The sequence below is a fragment of the Zosterops lateralis genome, assembly GCF_965231275.1.
Source record: "Zosterops lateralis genome assembly, chromosome: 12".
Lineage (NCBI taxonomy): Eukaryota > Metazoa > Chordata > Aves > Passeriformes > Zosteropidae > Zosterops > Zosterops lateralis.
Window position 1 is genome coordinate 19,869,074 of NC_139772.1, and position 20,706 is coordinate 19,889,779.

The 20,706-nt window shown below is 51.2% G+C and overlaps 1 long non-coding RNA gene across 1 annotated transcript in view; it reads left to right on the forward strand.

Annotated features, from left to right (window-relative positions):
• The window catches only part of LOC310914097, a 106,753-nt gene that overhangs the window by 48,331 nt on the left and 37,716 nt on the right, over positions 1 to 20,706 (forward strand). The window lies entirely within an intron of this gene.

Consider the following 20,706-nt stretch of genomic DNA (forward strand, 5'->3'; position numbering starts at 1 on the left):
ACACCTTGGATTCTTCACTCCCCTTTTTTGTAACACTTGTTACCCATTTTGACTTTTCCCCACTGCAACATGGGTTCTGTACTGCTTGACAGCAGGACTTGTTCATCACATCATCTCCTATCCCTGCTTCTCACTCCACTACTTTAGAGTGAAAAATGTTGTCTGGGCACCATGGTCCTAGGAAGTTGCCTCAAACCATTAATTAAAACTAAAGACAGTGGAATAGATGATTAGGGATCTCTTGGGAGTTATGAGGAGAGAGCCCCTCATCCAGAAATGAAACCCAGCCTTAGATGACAAGTTACAAATTAAAGACAGTTCTTCTTTGGGGGGCAGGTCATTACAGGCACTAAATGCCTGTCTGGGAATGGAGCATCCAGGTTGGGTGTGACTGTGTGGGGAGCAGGGTGGCAGGCAGGGCACAACTGTGTCCCTCATGTGGCATTAGAAACACAAGCAGAGTTACCCTGAGCACCTGCTTCAATTCAAAATGGGGAAATGTGACCTGAGTCACCTGGGAGTGTTGGAAAATATCAACCAACCCCCCCAACACTGTCAGGGAAACATTCCTTATAAATACCTGGTAGACCTGCAGAATTTCCAGCATTGGGCACTGGGGGGGCTGTGCTGGCTCATCACTGGCTGGGTGTGCCCCTTGGTGCCTCAAATCTCCCCTTTTTCTTGCCTTCTTTGTCTTTTCCTCTCCCACTGTGCTTTTTGCAGCCCCACAAGGTGTTAATCCCTGTCCTCTGCCGTTCCTCAATGCGAGCAGTTGCAGCTGCCTGCAGCACTCTACCTGAGTGTCACCCCTGGGCTGCCTTTAGAAGGGACCTGCTCCAGCCTGGATTGGGAAGGGCTGGATCAAACCATTTCTCAGTTCAACACACCAGCACCCACCCAGGGGCTGCATCCTGACCAGGAGCTACTGGTGTAGGTGTCCCTTCCTCCCACTGCAGGTCCCTGTTCATAGTTATGTTCTTTTCCAGACATGCAGTTTCCCCACCTACATTTAAACCCAAACCACCAAATTTGGAGGCATTTTATTTCAATAAGCCGGCAATTCACTGGAGACGCTTCAAGGTTAAAAGTACGGAGGAGGCAGCCGCAGCCCTGGAGGAATCTCGGGATCTTGCACAATCGCCAGGAGCAGAGGTAGATTTTCTTGTACACCTACTGCTTGTGTTATCTCCCCAGCTTGCCACCAACAAGTCATGCTCGTGCTGACCTCTCTTTTTGCTGCCTTGCTGTCCTGTGAGTGGGTGGCTGGACATGGGGTGTGTGGGAGGGGAGAAATTCCTTGGAGAAGCCTGCTCAGATCTTGTGTTGAGTGTGGGATTTCTTTGGCTTGTTTTCTTCACAATGTAAGATGAGGCTTTTATCTGCAGCATGATGATAAGACCTCCAGCTTCCTTCCCAGAGCAAGCTGTGATGAGTCCAGATCTCCATGTACCTTCTTCCCAACCCAGCCAGACTACCCCTTTCCAGATCTCTGCTTTCACCCAAGACCTGGTATTGCAGTGGTGGCCCTGAAGCTGTCTTACAAAATGAGACTTTGCAAAGTGGCTATCTCTTCCTCCTAGCATAGAAAATGGCTTGTTTTTCAGGTGCTGCCACATACTTGCGGAAAGTATGACATCGCACCAGGGTTGGAGGGAGTCAACTTAATAACGCACTTAGGGTATACTTCCCTCAAAGTGGAGGAGGTAAGAGGGAATATGTCTCACTTTCACTTTTTTCAATGTGGCAAGCAGGGCTGTAGCTCCCAGTCCCACTGGTGGCCCTCAGCATTGCCCACAGAGAGGCCTCACATCCCTCCAGACCCATCACAAAGTGCTGCTGAAGCAACTGGTTGTTGGAGAGGCCATGCAGGACATGTTGTAGGGCTGCCCAAGGACACTGTGCAGCACCTACGGAAGGCATTGCTCCCCTTGGACCTCATCAGGTGGTCCATAGGAAGTTTTTGCTGTAGTACCTTGAGAAAGCAGCATAAAAATCAGAGAGGGGGAAAAGCCTCAGGAGTCAGATGAACTGTGCTGGAATTCTTCCCTGAGCTCCAAGAGCTCTCACTCTGAGTCGCCTCCTTTTCTAAAAGCAGTAGAAATGCCTTTTAAGGACAAGTTTTCCATCAGAGAGAATTTCTACTGCCAGGACACATCCCAGTTCACTTTAATGTAGTGTATTAATTAATGCATTGATCTGTGAGTATGGGAGAAGATTTTCCCCATGGTCCCTGCACTGGCCAGTGGCATGGGCACAGGATGAGATTGGGCTGATTCTGGCTGTGTTTGAGGAATAGACCCCTCCAGGTACAGCTGCACTTCGCTCCAAGATTCTCTTCTGCAGCCATTTCCATACTCAACACCTCGATCTCTCCCGTCCTCTGTCCAGGCTTTCAGGATCCTGCCAGTATCGGGTGTGCTGCAGCCAGGAGAGACACAGCAGGTCTCCTTCACCTTCTCTGGCCGCCTCAACACCTTTGCTGCTGCCACAGCGCTGTGCCATGTGGAGGGAGGCCTCACCTACCAGATGGAGCTGACCGGGGAGGCCTCACGTGTCAGATACTCGTTGAGCTCCCAGAAGATCGACTGCGGCTTACTGGTACACACATGTCCCCTGGCACAGCTCCCTGCCCTGCAGTCACGGCCAGCAGGTTCCTGCCCACCTCGCTCCAGGGCTCCCTCCCCTTCCCCTGTGTTGGCTCTGGGGCTTGGAAGTACAACCTTTGAGGGACGCATCCGGCATCCAAGCTTGTTTAACATGGTCATTCCCAACCCTCGCCAAAATGTTGGGAATGCCTCTTTCTCAGGGTACCTAACACTGCCTCCTGGGGCAGGCAGGGTCCCAGTGGGGATGCTCTGAGGGGCATGTCACTGAGACATCCCTCTGCTGATCCACTCCTAAAGCCTGACCTCCAAGGAGATGGTCTTGTCCAAAGGTCTTGCTTAATCCACACAATAATCAGGGAAAGAAGTTGGGCTTCCAGTCACTATAGTTGCAGAGATTGTCCCAGAATAGTCCCAACTTCACTCTTTTTCAGTTGAAAGCCCCCAGATATTTTCAGCTGCTGGCCCTGTCTGTGCTGACCTGCATGTAATTTCCTTGTTGCATGTATGTTGCTTGCCAATACTTGCATGCAGGTGCCTTTTCTTCTGAAATGCCTCTCTTAGAAATGCACTAACTTTTAGATACAATTCAGTGGGGACAAAGTCATTGAAGCAAAAGAAAACTGTTCATTAGTAACAAATCAGCTGAGCCGGGTGTGCATCTCCCTCCCTGAGAGCCGAGCACACACCCCCTTCACCAAAATGGCTTCTTTTATATCCTTTATACCCACCCGGGGTGGTCCCTGTCCCCTTTCCCATTGAATGGCTACTCAGGAACTTCCATTTTCTCCGACCACCAACTCTTCTGTCCCCGCCCCTCTTATCCTACTTCTTTTTAGTCAGGTCAACCCTGCCCTCTCCCAGCTCACAGCAACACCCAACAAAACAACCTGAACAAATCCAAACAATCCAAATCACAACACACAGAACCAACAATTTTCATTCTTTAACGTCATAACTCTTGGATTCATCTCACACATCTCAGTGCCACCTCCTTTTTTTCTCCTGGCAGCTGGTGATCCCTGAGAGTGCAGAGGGCCTGTGTCCCCTGGTTCATTTATTACTGGCCCTCACCTGGTTGTTACCACACGTCTGTGTGCTGCCAGAGCTCCCTGGTCCTGTGCAGGTGCCCTGTGCCTGGGGCTTCCCCAGCTTCCCAAGTGCCCGTATCTCCTCCCTGCTCCCATGATGTGTCTGCTTTCAACCCCAGGAGAGAGGAAGGACATTCCCAGCAGCAGGCCCGGGTCTGTAACTTTCTGCTTCTATCCCTTCTCTCCAGATGTTTAATGAAATTCATCACAGCACGGTTACCCTGGAGAACATGTGCAATATGGAATTAAACTGGGAGCTAAACCCTAGGACTGCAAACCAAAATCAGCCTGGTGTGTTTCTGGTCAATCCCAACAGAGTAAGTAGCACAAGTGACTGACCCCAGCCCTGTATCAGGTGGCCCAGGAGAGTGTTAAAGGGAAAACAGGGGCGGGGGGGCAAAAAAGTCAGAGGGGAATATCCCAAACCCAGCCATGAGAGAGAGAGGGGTGTAAGCAATTTCTGCTGGGGGCAGAGGTCAAACAAGTGCTCTCCTGGTAGACTCCCCCATGGCCTTGGCTGGTGGGTGGCTCTGCTGTCACAGGGCAGATACCGGCGGGGGGCACAAGTGTGTTGGTCACTGTCCTGTCCCGCTGTAAGGGGAGTAGAGGAGAATTCTTTTTGATAATTTTTTCGGGTGAAAATAAGGCACAAACGCAGCAAGTATTGTATCTGAAAATTGCTTATTGATAAAGAAAGGGTACGGTCCCGACCGGAAGGGGATAGAAAAGCGAGCAGAGAGAGAAAATGAGAAACGGGGAGAGTAACAGAAGACAGGGAGAGCGCGGTACCGCTGGAACCCTGGGGCGCTCTGCCCGCCCTGCTCGGCGGAGGGAGCCCGAGGCTGTGCGCTGCCAGCCGCACCGAGCCCGCCGCGGCGTCCCCGCGGGCTGCGGCCCCCGGGCTCTGCAGCTGCGGCTTGTCACGGGCGGCGCCGCGGCTGCTCCCTCGGGGAAACAGCGCAGCGCTGGGTTGCCGGGGCGGGCGGGGAAGCGCCGACAGCAGGGTAGGCAGACAGGGAAGGAGTGGCTCTGCAGGGAGCCGGACTCTCCAGGTGCTCCCAGCACAACAAAAACCAAAAATGGCGGGGAAAAACTGGCAGTGTTAACTGCTTTTATGTGCTAAAATCCCTCCCATAACTCAGCCCTTTTAGGAAGACTTAGTCAGACGGGCAGAAGTTTCCCGCGCTTCGCGGTCTGCCCTCCTCCAAGGGGGAGGTCGCTTGCAGCTCCCCAGAGACGGAGCCTGCCTGCATTTTCTCCTTGCAACCTCTTTCACACGTGGGATGTGTTAAGGCTCCCGGCACGTCTACAGCCCCTATAGAATTTTTTAACCCCACGTCAGAAAACGGATTTATAACATATGTTGAGGCATAAATTAAAATTTAATTGGTTCCTCACAGTCACTCTGGGGACCTCAAAGGCTGAGATCTCAGGCTGCTGGCACTGGAGCGTGTCTAGGGGGTCACCTTACCCAGGCTGTGTGATCACCCAGGACATTGTCCTTGGCCCTGCCTTCCCACTGCCAGTGCTGGGCATTTATATATCCCTTATGTGGTGCCTGCCTCCTCCAGCTTTGTGCAGAGGCTTTGTGGGGCAGTGAGGAGGTGAGGGGGCCAGGGAGCAGCAGGGCTGGAAGAAGGAAAATTAGCAGCATCATCCTGCCATTATCCAAGCTTCTCGATCCTGCCTGGATGTCTTTGAGCCAAAGCAGCACTCCTGCTTTGTCCCTCCTTGCGGTGGGAAAAGGGAGCCGATTGGCTTTCCCATTTCTTCATGCCTGCCCTACAAGGGATGAGAGGAGCTGCTGGCCCTGCTGAGTGCAGGGACTTCTCTTCCATAGTGGCAGCAGAAAAGCCTTTTCTTGTTGAGGCTGGCTCTTGCTGGCAGAGGGCAAACCCCATTAGCAGCAGCAGAGCTGTGCTCACATCACAACAGGCCATGCTGGGGCTGCAGCTGTATGAGCTCTCGGGAGGACACACTGCACCCCAGGGTCAGCGGCTCAGTCTTTTGGGCAGAAGGAAGGTAGGAGGTGTGAGAAGCAAAGCCCACTCCTCAGTTAAAATTTAAAGAAAATTTAATAAGAGACAATGGGAGACAAAGTCAATAAAGCAGAAGTAACAGCGCTGAGTGCTTACCTGCATTAGCTGCAGTCAGAGGCACATGCCAGTCAACACAACACCACCCCTTGGAGTATCACATCAGCCCAATACATATTTACAAACAGTTCTGTACATTCAAACGTTTTAACAGAGTTCCTCCTCTGTCCAGCCTTTTTGGAGCACGTGCAGTTGTCATAGTTCTGGTTCTTTGTTACTTTTTGACACATTCAACAGGCTTCCATTCCTTCACTGGTTAAATGTTAATATTACAACAACTCTTCACCAATCTTGGCATCACAACAAAACATCCACATTAAAAGAACTCTAACTTCAGTGAAATTTCTTTTACAAAAGTCAACATTATAAAACACATAGTGTTTAACAGTTGCAAAAGCCAACACTGTAATGTATTTATCACAATGGTGATGTGGTTTGATGGTTTCTTCTAGATGAGAACCTGTCTTCTCAGCCTGTCTGTCCCCTGAACCATTCCCCATCAAACACTGATGCATTCCCTCCCTCTCCTCCCATCCCTGCAGGGCTCCATTGCACCTGGTGAGAAGCAAGAGCTGGATTTCACTTACATGCCAGGAATACCAGGAGCCTTCAGGAGGACCTACCAGCTTAAAGTGGGTAACTGGCGCCCACGAAATATCCGCCTGAAAGGAGAAGCGTCCTTTCCCATGATCTCTGTCAACCTGCCCCAGAACATCAAAGGTGGGCACTGCCTGTCTGCCCCCAGGAAGGGCCCCTCTGCTTTTGTTCTCTACCATATGCCCATGGGGCAGCTCATGCCCACCTACAGCCAAGCCTGGAGGGTTGCAGGACTCCCAGACCAACTCAAGCCCTCTGGTTGATTCATGAGTCTTGAGCAAGGATCCCATGTGGGCTTTGTCCCAGGAACCATCCTGCAGAGCTTGCCAGCATATCTGGCAGGGTCCTGAAGGATGATGGCTAGACTGAAAGGCTTGGGAAAGCTGTTAGAGAGGTTGGCAGGGCTTCTGGCAGGGTTGGATTTGTGTGACCTTGCAGGGGATGAGATGCTTCTCTGTGGGGAGGAAGATGGGTAGGAGCAAACATGAGGATTCAGAGACGAGCAGCAGCATCCACTTTCCATAGATGGTGTGAGGGATTTCTTTCTGGAAGAAACCAGTGTTGGGAGGCAGGGACTTCCCAGCTTAAATGGGATTGGCACTTTGCTCACGCTTCTCTTTGTGGACATTTTCTTCCTTCAGGAAATAAAAAGTATGAGAAGCCACTGAAACATCACATAGAATGCCAACAACAACAAATTCAAAGGAAAGACTCAGTTGTTGGGAAGAAGACTCAGAGCTCGAAGGCTGAGATCTTGAAGTCTCAGGCCCTGAAAACTCAGGCCTCAGTGACTCCGGCCCCAACGACTGAGACCTTGAATACTCAGAATCTGAAGAATCAGAACCAGAAGTGCTGCTTGTGTAGCTCTACCATTCCAGTAAGAACAGCTGCAGCCCCATTTGGCACATGCCACCCTCTCCGTATCACCTGAGCCCCTTGCAGCCCACAGCAGCTTCCTGGTGCCCTGATGGCACTTGGGACCTCCCTGCCCTCCCTGCCTTACAACCATGTGTCACCTCAGCATTGCCCCTAGGGTTGCCACTCTGCTTGTGTCTCTTCTGGGGTTGCACCAGCTTTCTGGCTAGCCCAGGGAGAGATCCTGAAGGCCATGCTCAAGGGATGGAGTTGATGGTGCTTTGAAGGAGATGCAGATCACTGCTGGAGAGTTTGTTGACAAGCCCTGTCATATTTACAGACCTGAAGAGCAGGTGCCTGATTGTGACCTGGGACTGTGCTGGCCGTGCTCATCTCCAAGAGGCACCAGCTTGGTCCTGGTTCCCTTTCAAGACAGCTTTTCTCCAAGCTGCCTTGATACTAGGTGGTGGGGGCAGGCAAGTATCTGGAGCTCTGAAAGGTTCCTGGCTTGTCTGTCTGCCCGGCCACATCAGCTTTGCCAACAGTGGCTGGGCAGGCAAAGATGCTGGAGTGACTTTCCCTGGAGATGAGGTCCTGGCTAAGAGAGCAGGAGGTGTCACAGCCGCTGAGCAGCCAGACAGGAGGGCCCCACAGCCCCTCTCAACAGGAGCAGGGTGGGATCCTTTCTCAGGTGCAAGCTGGGCCCTGAGAAGGACCTTTGCTAACCAATCACTGTCTTCCCTTTTCTCAGATAGACACTCAGATGCAGATAAAGATGGCAAAGAAGGCTGGTTTGGAGCTGCAGCAAAAGCTCACATCCCAGCCCCCAAACAGCGAGTTCCCTGATGAGGAACTACTCCAGAATCTTATCAAGTGAGTAGGGAGTCCTATCCCCATCTCCAGGTGCTCCATGGGGAACACCCAGCAATGTCTCTTTCTCCTGAGAGCTCCTTATGTCTGCAGAACTGGGGAATAGCTGGGGACTTCAGAAGGGGTCTGATCCCGGTGGGTGTGACATGCTACATGTGTGGAGCAGAGTGTCCTCCCTCCCCCAGCACCATACTGAGCTTTGGACTGCTCAGCTCCCCACAGGTGTGGGGTTCTGTCCCTAGAGCCAAGAGGACCCAGTGCAGACCTTCAAGCCCTTCCAGACAGCATAAATTCTGTCCCTGCTGACTAGCTCTGAAAGAGACAACTCCCAGCTGATGTCTTGGTTCCAACTAACAGAGCACACTAGACAAACGGAGAAGGGAACTGCACATGTCAGCAAACACTTTAAAATACAAAAACAGATGGTTTGACTCCTGGTGGGGTGGCAGGGCTTATCTAGATAACTTGGTCTGTCCCTTCGCACCATCATGCTGCAGCACAAGCACAGCAGGCTTCCATTCAGGAAGAAGATGCTCTGCAGGACAGATCATATGATCTGGTTGCAGAGCAATGAAGATTTCCTGTGCAGGCAAATCTCATTCCTAGGCCCCAAAGCAATTTCAGGCTCAGGCTGTACACCAGGCTAAGCAGTTTCATTGAGACCAGTGGAGGCCCAGTGTACTCACCTATGTCATGGCAGAGGAGCTGCAACTAGTGTCCATTTTAAACTAATTTTATTTTCAGGTAACATGGGTGGCTGATAAAACCCAGGACCTGCACTCCTCCTGATTTCCCAAAGTCCTTGCCAGGTGGTCAGGCCATGGGTTTCATGGGCTTGAGCTGAGTTTTTACAGCAATGAATACAGAATTACCCACTTTATTTGTATCTTCCATCCGCCTGAAGCTGTAGCCAGGCTTGGTTTAAGGACTGTCCTTACTCCTTCTTCCAGCATTAAGCTGCCTGAATATGTCCTGGACATGGGCTCTATCTTTAAGGGTGACACTGAGATACGCACACTGGAGATCACCAACACTGGGCAGATGGTTGTGTCCTTGGAGCTGGATGTGTCTGTCCTGGAGGACACAGGTAAGCAGTGCTGGAGACACTTCCTGTGGGCTTGAAGGAGGTCTCTCAGACAGATTAGCATGAGCCACTGAACTTTGGGAGGTTTCTGAGCCTTTTCTCCTCAGTGCCCCTGCTGGCAGCTTCAGAGTCTGAATTCTCCTGGCCAGCCATGCCCAGGGACCCAGCCTGCCTGTGACTGCCCTAATGCTTCAGTGCAGGGGCCAGATGGGCTCATCACCCCGGTCACCTCTCAGCATCTTCTGCCCTTGGCTCCCACCAGTATCAAGTTTCTTTGGGTGCTCTGTGAGGTTGTTCTATGAACCAGTGGGGTCTGCCGTGTTTTGGAAGTGCTTTGTTTAGAGTTCACACTGTCACAGCACTTGTGTTAAGCCTTTATTGAGGAAACAGTCTGTGAGATCCTCTGGTGGATCAAAAGAGGCTTCCAAAAGAGGCCCTGAGGCAAGGCTGTGCTTCCATCACACAGTCACTCACTGTGTCTGAGGGGTGTTCACAGGTGCACTCTTTAAGTTTTTGTCCAGGTCACACCATGGCAGGGGGTTTTTCCCAGACCTCTCAGCCAGGACAGCTGTAAGGCCTTAAATGTGCTTATGACACATTTCATGTGTCTTATGTATCTCAGCTGCTTTGTTTTCATCTGTTCAAGGTTTCAGTGTGGACCCAAAACAGACAGACCTGCCTCCCACATACTCCGAGACATTTGAAGTGGTCTTTGAAAGTGCTTGCTGCTCACAGGGTGACGTGGATGTGCTGCTGCCCATCAAGGTACCACAGCTCTTGGGGCAGGCAGCAGGCTGGGCACAGCAGCAGGTGTCACCTGCACCCTCTGCTGAATTCTCTGTCTTTCTCTAGGTAGAAAAAGGCCCCACGTCTCACATCCACCTCCACGCCACTGTGGTTGAAGTGTCACTCAACCTCTCGAAGAACACTCTGCACTTCTCTGACACCCTCGTTGGGCAGTGCCAGACTGAGACAGTTCGGCTCTACAACTGGTTCCACGTCCCCTGTGATTGGTTCATCACTGCCATTAACCCTGTAATGGAGGTAAAGCCCAGGCAACCTTGAACACGTAACTGCTTGGTTGGGTTTTCTTTGTGTCTCTTGCCCTTTCTGCTCCCGTGGCTGCCTGAGCACTTTGGTCTACAGCGTGTTTGAAGAAGCTTTTGAGGGTAGAGATCAAGGCTGGTTTGCCTGGACCTGTTCCATTAGCTGATGCTTTCTTTGCTTTTCTACCATCTTTACCCATTCCCTCTCCTCTGAGGACTGTAGTTCCCTCTCTGCCTGCCCTGTCTACAAGTTTTTCTTCCAGCTCTAGGCTATGGGGGCCACGCTTATTTTGGCTGTGGGTGCTCTCAGCACCATGCCAGTGTCTCAGAGCACTGCAGGAACTGAGGCTCTGTCCTCGCAGACCGAGGAGACCTCACACAATTGGTTTCTGTGCCCAGAACAATGAACAAGAATGCATGACACCAGCCCTACTTCAGGAGCAGCAGGCACTGGAGGATGAGCCCTGTGAGCCCTGTCCCTTTGAAGTGATGCCCTCCCAAGGAACCCTTGATGCAGGAAGCTGGCAGAACTTGCAAATCCAGTTTGCACCCAAGGAGGAGGTGAGATTGGCAGGTGTCAGCCCAGGAGGCCTGTCAGGGCTATCTGGAAATGAGGGCCTGGTGCTCCGAGTGTGGTCTGAGCTCTGCCTTGACAGGGAGTTCTCTGCAAGCATTGGACTCAGTGTGGCTCAGTTCACCCCACAGAGTATTCCCATGAGATGTGCTTTGAAATGCCCACAGGTAGCTTGCACAGAGAGCATCAGGGCTCTGTGGCTGCCTCTGAGCACATGGGAAGGACGTGCCCAACTCACCTCAGCTTCCCCCTTGCCTGGCTGTATTTGCAGCTGTGACACTCAGTGCAGAGCAGCTGCACACTCGCAGAGGATAATCCTGGAATGGTCAGTCTAGGTTCATCCTGCTGCAGAACTGATGGACAAAACAGCCACCAGACACCTTCCTGGGCATGGCAGGACAGTCACCTGTAGTGGTGCGCTGCCAGCAGTCCCTGGGGCTCTGGCCTGCCTGCACATTCCCATGCAGCTGGGGATTCAACTGAAACAATGGAGCATTCCCAAAAGTTGTTTTTGCCTGTGGCTGCTGGGTCTTAGAAAACTGACAGTGTGTACCAGTATGGACACAAGTGCTTCTGTGCCTGCAGACAGTCCCAGGGATTTTTTAATTGCTTGAGAGACGTAACCATCTTGTGTCCAGCTTTGACCACAGCCAGACACTAAGCAGAGAAGATGGCCCTTATTTCTAGCCAGTGAGAGCTCATTTGCCTCTCTCCTGCAGCTGGTGTTTGCCTGATGCAGCAGTGCCAGGACTGTGTCTGGACACTGTAACCCCGAGGCCCCTTCTCATGAGCACTGCACTCCTGCGTGACTAGGTGAAAACATCTGACAGTCCATTGCACATCTATCTGATACCCAAATACCCAGTATCAGTGCACACCAGGATTCATCCCAGTTACTCAGATCCAGACCGTTACAGACGCTGTAGTCCCTTGCATAAGTAAATACCTGGTTTCCATTCACCTTGGAGGGACTGGTAACACCCTGACCATGGGGCAAGCATTGTGTTTGGGGTTCTGTCACCTGGGACTTCATGGATGGGTTTTCTTCACTTTTCTCTTTTCAGAGGTCTTACAAGAATGAGCTGAAGCTTAACATTTGTGAGAGCAGCAATTACTTAATGCTGCACCTCTCAGGACGAGGTCTGGAGCCACAGTTAGAGTACAGTCTCCCAGCACTAGATATGGGATGGATGGTGGTGAACCGCAATGGAGTAGAGGCCACAGTGGTGGTGAAGAACCCATCTGATTTCCCCATTGAGTTTTACTGCCTGGATTTTGATGAGCAGTACCTTGAGGAGGAGAAGGTGAGAAGGCAGGTCTGGTCCCCATGTACATGCTGCCCAAGCTTCATAGCACTCCAGCATTCCCAGGCTTGTGCCAGGGAGATGGAGGCAATTCCCAGGGCAAAGCCGACTCTGCTGACATGCTGTGGGAGGACTTCAATAGTTTGTGTTGTTGGGAGGAAGGGAGGAGACAGAAAATGGGTTTGTTGAGTGTGTGTGATGAAAGGCCAGAAAAGGAATCTTGTGTATGGTTTCCTTCCCTGTGCACACAGATCCTGCGGGTGGCAGTGGGGTCTGAGTACCAGAAGGACTTTTTAATGCCCCCACGTGCTGTGGGTGAGACGCTGCCCCCAGAGCTGCTGGAGTACTATGAAGCACAGAAGAGGCTGAAGGCTCAATGGGCAGAGCCCAAGGCCATGGCAGAGGCCGAGGCCGAGGCTGAGGCCATGGGCAAGGCAGAACCAGGTCAGAAAAACAGTGAGGGTTTGGTGGTGTCTGTTTTGACTGTGGTCACTGCAGGGAGTCCAGCCCATACACCCTGAACTCTGTCACCCTGTTCTCCAGGGAAAGCCCATGCTTTTAGCAGCTGCCTGTTCCCCAGCTTGGTGGAGGAGCTCTTGGGTGAAGGACTGTGGCATCCTCTACCAACCCTGAGTGTAGACAAAGCAAGCTCCTATCTGCCTGCCATGGACTGGGGAAATAATCAGGATATTCCCTTGTGTCCTTTAGCCACAAAGACTAGGATTGGATGAGTTCTTCAGCCAGCAGGTCCCGATCTAATATCCCTGGCTCTTTTATATTTGCACCTTCCTACCAACAAAAGAACAAGCTCACATTGCTTTCACCAAGTCTCCTTTCCTGGGGTCTGAGGAGATGGGGAGGATGATGAGGATCAAAGGTAGGCAAGAGGCTGACTTTTTCCCCCGGTTTTTCACTGCAGCACATCACAGGGCTGTCCCATTCTCTCCTGAGGCCATGGTGAAAGCGACTGGCAATCCTGTCTCTCAAGCTGTCATGCGCCACCTGGGCATTGGCCAGTCTTCAGAGGAGCCTGAAGAACGGCAGGACAAAGGGATTGTTGTCATCATCCGTGGGCCACCCCAGACAGGTATGTGAGCTGCAGCCCTGGGCTGCAGGGAGAGGGGCAAGCAGGAGAAATGCATCCTGGTGGACCTTGGTGCTTAAGGCAAAGTCCTCAGCTGAACAGGAGGTGGAGATCATCCTTTTGGCTTTAGAATTCAGAGTTGGTAACCATGCTCCAGCTGCCTCCCTCATGGCCTCCCCTACAGAAACACTTGCTTTCCCACTGTCCTTTTAACTTTGAAATCTTGTCTGAGATTTTTCCAGAGCCTGTCCCTGTAATGCCTCATGTGTGAGTGTCACCAAATGTAGTAGTGTGGTTTTGGTTTTATCAGTTTTATGTATGTATTTGTTCCTTGTATTAAGTTCATTTTTTTAAGTTATAATGGTTTCACCCCAACCCCAGTTACATGTCAGTCATAAGTTATCCAGCCCCCGGGTCTTGTCTGTCATTTTGGGGTCTCTCCCAAAAGTCTGGAAAGTTCCAGTAAGGACCCCAAGTGATTGGACAAGACTTCAGCTATCTCCGCATCCGAGCTATTGATTTGTTACAATGTATGCCATTTACCTAGAGAGCCATACCCTGTTGGCCCCTGATTTGTCCCCAGTTAAACCCATCCCAGAGTTCCTCCCCCCAATAAAAGGTTTTGCATTGGGGGGTTTCCCACCTTTTTTCCCTCACTTTTCTCTCCCGCTGCTTCTGCTGAGGGGTGTCTGCTGAGGCAGATACCCTGATGAATAAAGCCAGCAGTTAACCCAGAACAGCCTCCCCCTTTTTTCTGCTGTCGTTGCTTCACTCCGTCAAGCAAGCAGGAACTCACAGGGGTCGGTGAGGTTCATCCTGCTACCAGGCCGTACCCTTTTACTGTCGAGGTGTCAGGGCTGGCCGAGGCAGAGACAGGGCACCTCTACAACCAAACAGTCCCACTCTCTCTCTCTCTCTCTCTCTCTCAGGAAAGACAGAGATAGCGGCAGACCTGTGTGGCTGTTATGACGCTGCTTGCTTGTCCATTGACACCGTGGTGAAAGAGGCCATTGCCAATGATGGCAGCCAGGCAGGGCTCTGTGCCCGGGAGTTTTGCATCCAGGCAGACACAGAGCTGAAAAAAAAGAACGAAGGTAATGCTGGTGAGGAGAAACGCCGGACCCAGAGCCAGTGCTTGAGAAACCCACCATGACTGTCCACTTCTGCTAACTCAGAGCAGCAGTTTTTCAGTCCTTGGGTCTCTTAGGGAACATGGGTGAAGCACATCTCTGGCTGGCCTAAAAAAAAGAAATCAATTTTAAGGGCTCAGTCAGGGGTTCTTTTATAGCCCCCTTTGCTCCCATGCTTGGCACACATTCGTTTTTCTAAGGGTGGTGAAGCACGCCTGTCTCTTTCCCAAATATTTTATATTTCCTCAAAGCTGAATCGAGCTTGCTTCTCATGGGCAGCAGGCAGAACTGCTGCCCACTTGAACTGCTGCCCACTTTACCAAGGAAAAAAGCCTTCTGAAGTGGCTCGTTAAGCACAAGAGGACTGACTATGAGTGTAACCTTGTAAACAAGAGGAAGGGAAGGACAGCCTCCCAGAGGAATTTCCAATGAGAGGCATGCTAGAAATGAGCTCTTTTCTCCCGAGATTTACCTATGCCCACTGTCAGGTTACACAGCTCCTGTATGTTGGGCTGTTCTCCATGTGAGACTGGAGATTTTCATGAAACTTCCTGGGCAGTTGGTACCCTGAGCTCTGCAGGGTGAGGCCAGACCTGGCTCAATGCAGGAGGAAGTTTTGCATTGCTCACTTTTGAACCTGGCTGGGTTGGGAGCTGGTGAAAGGAAGAAGAGTCCCAGCAGGGTTTTCCCACAAGGAGGATTTAGCTTCAGTGGAGATGGGTGGTGCAGGTGGGGCAGGTGGGGCAGGGCTGCAAGTCTCCACAGGAGAATGCAGGATGGGCACAGTGTATGAGAAACTATGGTTCTGGAGGACAAATCCTTGGCTTGATCCATAGGGGAACTCCTGTGCAAGCAGTATCACCTGCATGCATAGTTGTTAGGAGGGACATAGTGCTGGCTTTAAAATCAAGTATGGGATAGCATGCTGGTAAGAGAAGCAGGGAAGGAGCTGCTTCTGAGTGTTGCCAGTGCCCAGCAGACTGGGGAAAAAGTGCCAGGTTCCTTCCAGGGTTCAAGGCTGTGCCCATTGTGAAAGGTGCCTACTTGCTTTTCAAAGCCCCCCTGAACCATCTGTCCCCTATACAGCTATGAAGCGTCGGCTTGCTCTTCTGGCCAAAAGACAAGCCTCTCAGAGTTCAATGAGCAAGAGGAGTGCCAGAAGCAGGAGCACTTCAGCACAAAAGAGGAAGGAGACACCCAGCAAACCCGAGGTAAACATGATCTGCCTGGGTTGATGCCTGGGACCTTTGCAATGTCTGTGAGATGGGCAGGGGCTGCTTACAGTGGAGGCTCTGTGCCAGCCAGGGCCTGGTATGTGGGTCCGTAGTGCTGGAGGGCTGGGCATGACTTGGGCTGGGAATGCGCTCTGGCAGACAGCTCCACTGGTTCTCAGTGGTTTGCTGGCAAAGTGCAGTCCTGGCTGGATGTGGCTGCAGGCAGTGAGCAAAATGCTGGGAGGCTGCACCGGGAGCTTGCAAGCTTGGGTCTCTGCTGGCCAGGGGATGAGCCCTCCAGGACCATCCCCTGGAGCCCTCAGCCTGCACTGCAGGGTTCTTCTAGTCTCCACTAGTGAGAAACCCCAGCTCCAAGCCCAGCAGTAGGAGTTGTTCAGGGCTTTCCACTGTGGGATATTTTCCTTACAATGGTCCACATTACAGTTCGCAGCTGCCATTGCTCCTGCACCGCAGCAGCTGAGCATCACCAGCAGTTGTGGGGAAGAGCTGAACTTCTTGAGCTGTGTGCTGCCTGAGGACCTGCTGGTGGAGATCCTCTGTGAGAGGCTGAAGGTGTGTGGGGTGGGGAAAAGGAGAAATTCCTGCTCTGGAGAACAGGCAGTGAGATACGACTAAGGGAGGGGGAGGAGGAAGAGATCTGTCCGTGCTCTTGGAGGATCCTGGCCTGTGTGCAGGGAACCTTGGGGGAAGCTGCAGGTTCCCTTAGTTGGCAGAGCCAAAGAACAGACTCAAGCTGCTCTTAGCTAATGCACTTGGAACAAGGACAGTTGGTGCCCTGTGATATCTGGGTTTACTGTCCAGCTGCGAGCCCCCTGTGTGCAATGGCTGACTTACTCTTCCCTTTATTTGCAGCACGAAGACTGCTACAAGGGAGTGGTCTTCGATGGCTTGGAAAGCCTCTTTGCAAACAGCCCAGAATCTTCTCTGCTGTGTATACTGAAAGCTGTCAAGAATCGTGATTACATCTTCATCATAGATGTACATTATGAATATGCTTCTCGAAAAGCCAAGGAGGAAGCTGAAATACAGAGGAAGGAAGATGAAAGACAGAGGGAAGGTGAGATATGTCTTCCCTCTCAAATCTCTCTCAAGCTCTCAAACTTATGTCTGTGTGTCTGGGTTTGCAGCAGAGCTTGTAAGAAATGTTTTTATTAATCTTTCCACCTTCTGCCTCAGTGTAACCAGCACTCATCTCAGAGCTGCAGGAGACTGGAGACTTTAAGACACCTTAATATCTAACACTAAAGCTTGGGCATAAGTTCAGGCTGTTGTAGCTCAGTGACAAACGACTGTCCTCAGCCTTGGTGCACTTAAGCCAGACAAAGCACAGGAACTCACTGCCTGGCCATAGTTTGGGGGATTGTGTGAATTTTGGAGCAGGAATATGAGCTTCCCAATATCTCCTGGTATGATAGGCTGGCTTGGGAAAAGCTGTGAATCCTTGCAGCTGACCCAGAGCACCCAGCTGTGCTTGCAGTCACTCATGGTTTCTCCTCTGGTTTGTACTAAAGAACTGGAGCGGAAAGAAGCTCTTCAGAGGAGAAGAGAACACGCCTTGAGAATGGATGAGGAGGAGTATGATGCCCTCCCTGAGGAGGAGAAAGCTGCAGTGGATGCAGAAATAATGGAATGGAACCGTTTGCGGAGGGAGAGGTGAGTAAGCCTTCCATGGGTTCCTGCTCAGGGAAGTGTCTCTGGAGGGTTTCCAAGGACTCTGAGCTCAGTCCCTTTGATAGCAAAGGCCAGAAGCAACACAGGGTTGGCCACTCTGAGCTCCCTGGCTCCCAAGGGAGGAACAACCTTCTTCTGTTGAGATAGAACATTGTCTTCTCTATGGTGGGCCCTCCCAGCTTAGATGCTGCCTGCAGGGAGCTGGGCTCTGGGCTTGCCTTGGCACTGCCTGTGTCTTTTAAGGCCGTGATGTTGATTCACACCTTCTTCATCATCTCCCTTCTTCACCAAAACAGTGGGATTGTATCAGCGATTGATGGAGAGACGGAAAGACCGATTTATGATCAGAATTCGATTTTACTCATGTTTTCCAATAACTTATATACTATTTTAGTAAGGTTAATAATTTCTACTACAATAATTAGGTTAAAAGATCATACAAACAACTCATGCATTTTACAACAGCTTCATCGTAGGGGGTTGATTGAATCTTCTTCCTTAAGCGGGTTTTTAATCTTATCTTCTTATAAGCTCAAAGTTCTGTTTGTCCTCGCCATGGCATCCTAGTCACCAGACTAGATATCCTAATTAAGTCTGTCTCACTCTCGTGAATTCCCACAGGATTGTGTCGCAGTTAGGGACACGAAAAGAACCACACTCACCTGTCCGGTTGAAGTGAGGAAAAGAAGGCAGTTTATTATGATTTAGGGTTTATATAGTATTTGGGGATTTGGTCAAGGATTGGTCAACAAGAGGAACACCTCTCTGATCCCAGTGGTCAATCCAGAAGTCCATCACCAAGAGGAATGAAAACAATATAGATCGTTTTGAGAGACTTTGAAGGAAAGTATGTAAACTATCATCAGAAGGTTTAGTATTATGGCAATATCTTACCCTTTCTGCATTAGGAAAAAAGAAAAGGAAAAAAGAAAAATGAACATTGTTCAGTCTGGTGGAAGGACCAGTGGAGTGAACACCCGCATCTCGCATCTGAATCATCACTTGATGGTTCATCCATTTGCTGCCTTTCATTTGGTCACGGTCTCCAGCTTTCAACATGGCAGGGTTAATAGAATTCTGTGGCACCATTAAGGTGCTTGATGGCATGCAAAGCTTTGCCAATCGCCTCTGCGGGGTTTCACTCTGCATTCCGCCTCCCCTTTTTTTCTTTTTTTGCCTCAGTGACACAACACAGAGTCATCAACAAATGAAACAAAGCAGCATCACTGACTCTCTACAAAACTGAATGACTCAACTGCTGTGCCATGTCGGCAACACAAATTCCGTGACTAAATTGAAAGGTTCCTGGGAAAACTTGGAAATCCCATGACAGCAGCCCTCAATGCAATTGGGCTGACCCATCTTCATGACCTTCCAAACTGGCCACTCAGATCCATCCTCCAAGTAACAATGCCCTTTCCTGTCCTTCCCAAACCATCAGTAACGACAGTGCACTGGCTCCTGGGTATTATTAAAGAATTTTGCCACGTGCAATAGCTCATGGCTGGGCAGATAACAGGTGGTCTGCCCTGAAAATTTTTCAGAGCACTTTGCAGAAAAACACTGCTTGCAACGCTCCGTTCAAATGTCTCCCGTAAAACCAAGAGTATGAATTACAAAAATCTGCACCCATCAATTGCAAGCACTGTTGCCTGCATTTAATTATCAATCGAGCAATGAACTCAAACAAAAGGATCACTGTCTTTTGCGGCTGGTGTCGAGCAATCAGCTCAGACAATGTATTTCGCCGTCTTTTGCGGCTGAAATTGAGCAATTAGCTCAAACAATGAATTTTTGCCATCTTTTGTGGCAGATGGGGCAGGATGACCCAGTCCAAAAACGTGCAAGGGATCGGACATTCATCATTCCATTGGGCCATGATACCTGTAGAATGCAACTGAATAACAAACAATCTGTCAGATTCACAGTGAGGATCAGCCAATCTGCGGGAAGTGTGGTGGTGACAGCATATCAGACTGAAACTTCCCCATGCTGTCCACCACAGCATTAACTTTTCAGAGGTCTTGCAACAACCTCCGTTTCCCAGAGTTCTGTTTCGATGCAGAAAACAGGAGTGTCCCAAGGACTAACTGGTCGAAGGTTCCAGATGATCCTGGTCCAACAGCTCTTGAACAAGTCTCAAAGGGTGACTAGGTTGTCTTAAGAGAAAGTTCTTTCCAAGGTGCCAAGTGGCAAGGGAGAGAATCACAATGTCCATTTCAGGGACAGACAGGGTATGAATCGTTCAGAACAGTCTCTGGCCAGAACCACAATTCAGTAATTTTGAGCCAGCCCGGTAGCTTCAGAACAGCCGTCTTCTCGCCACTGGCTCTCTGTTCTGGGAAGAGAAAACTCAGAAAACACAAGGTGCACAGTCGTGATCTCCCCAGGGAGGCACTGGCCTCCTGGGACCCATGCCCCCGCCTGTGCCCAAAGCGCATCCCCCGGGGCCAGCAACCGCTGCAGCTCCAGGTTCTGTGGGAGGCGGCGGGGCCGGGCCCGTCGGCTCCGGGGGCGCTGCGGCCCCAACGGAGCCCGTGTCTGCCGGCAGCGCAGGAGCACTGGCCACCACAGCCCGCACAGGGGACCCCGCTTCACCCACGGGCCGAGCCGGGACATGCGAACCCGGCGCGGGCCGGACCGAGGCCGCCTCTGGCGGAGCCTCTGCGGCAGTGCCACACGGAGACACCCCGGCTCCGGCCTCCAACAGAGGCACGGGTCGAGTCAACGACCCCTCATCCCCTCCGCTCCCCCGCCTCCTGGGCACAGGAACGGACAGGACGGGCAGGGCCGGCACGGCCCCAGGGGTGACACAGGCCCTGACGGGAGCTACCGAGCTCTTCTATCTCCTTCTAGCATTATCACACGCTCTCCAGAGCACCGTCGGCTCCACAATGCCCGCATCACGAGTCGCGGCCAAGGCCCGAATCAGAAAATCACCAAGGTGGTCCCAGGCACCTCTCAAGGCCACCGCCCCGACATCAGCAAAGAAGCCTTTCACCTTTCCATAATAACATAGTCGCCGTAAATCAGCGTCCGAAACAGGAGCCTTTGCCCGATCCAGCAAACCTCGCCAGACCTTCAAGGCCTTGGCATCAAACACAGAGAGACGGAATATCATTTCTGCATAGGCTTCTCGCACCCACAGCTGTTACCTGAAAACAGTCAGACTCCACACACTGCAATTCTCGTGAATAGCACAGATGGCCCGTTCTCACACAGCAGGGGTCACCAGTTGTTACAGTGAGGGACACAAAAAGAACCACACTCACCTGTCCGGTTGAAGTGAGGAAAAGAAGGCAGTTTATTATGATTTAGGGTTTATATAGTATTTGGGATTTGGTCAAGGATTGGTCAACAAGAGGAACACCTCTCTGACCCCAGTGGTCAATCCAGAAGTCCATCACCGAGAGGAATGAAAACAATATAGATTGTTTTGAGAGACTTTGAAGGAAAGTATGTAAAC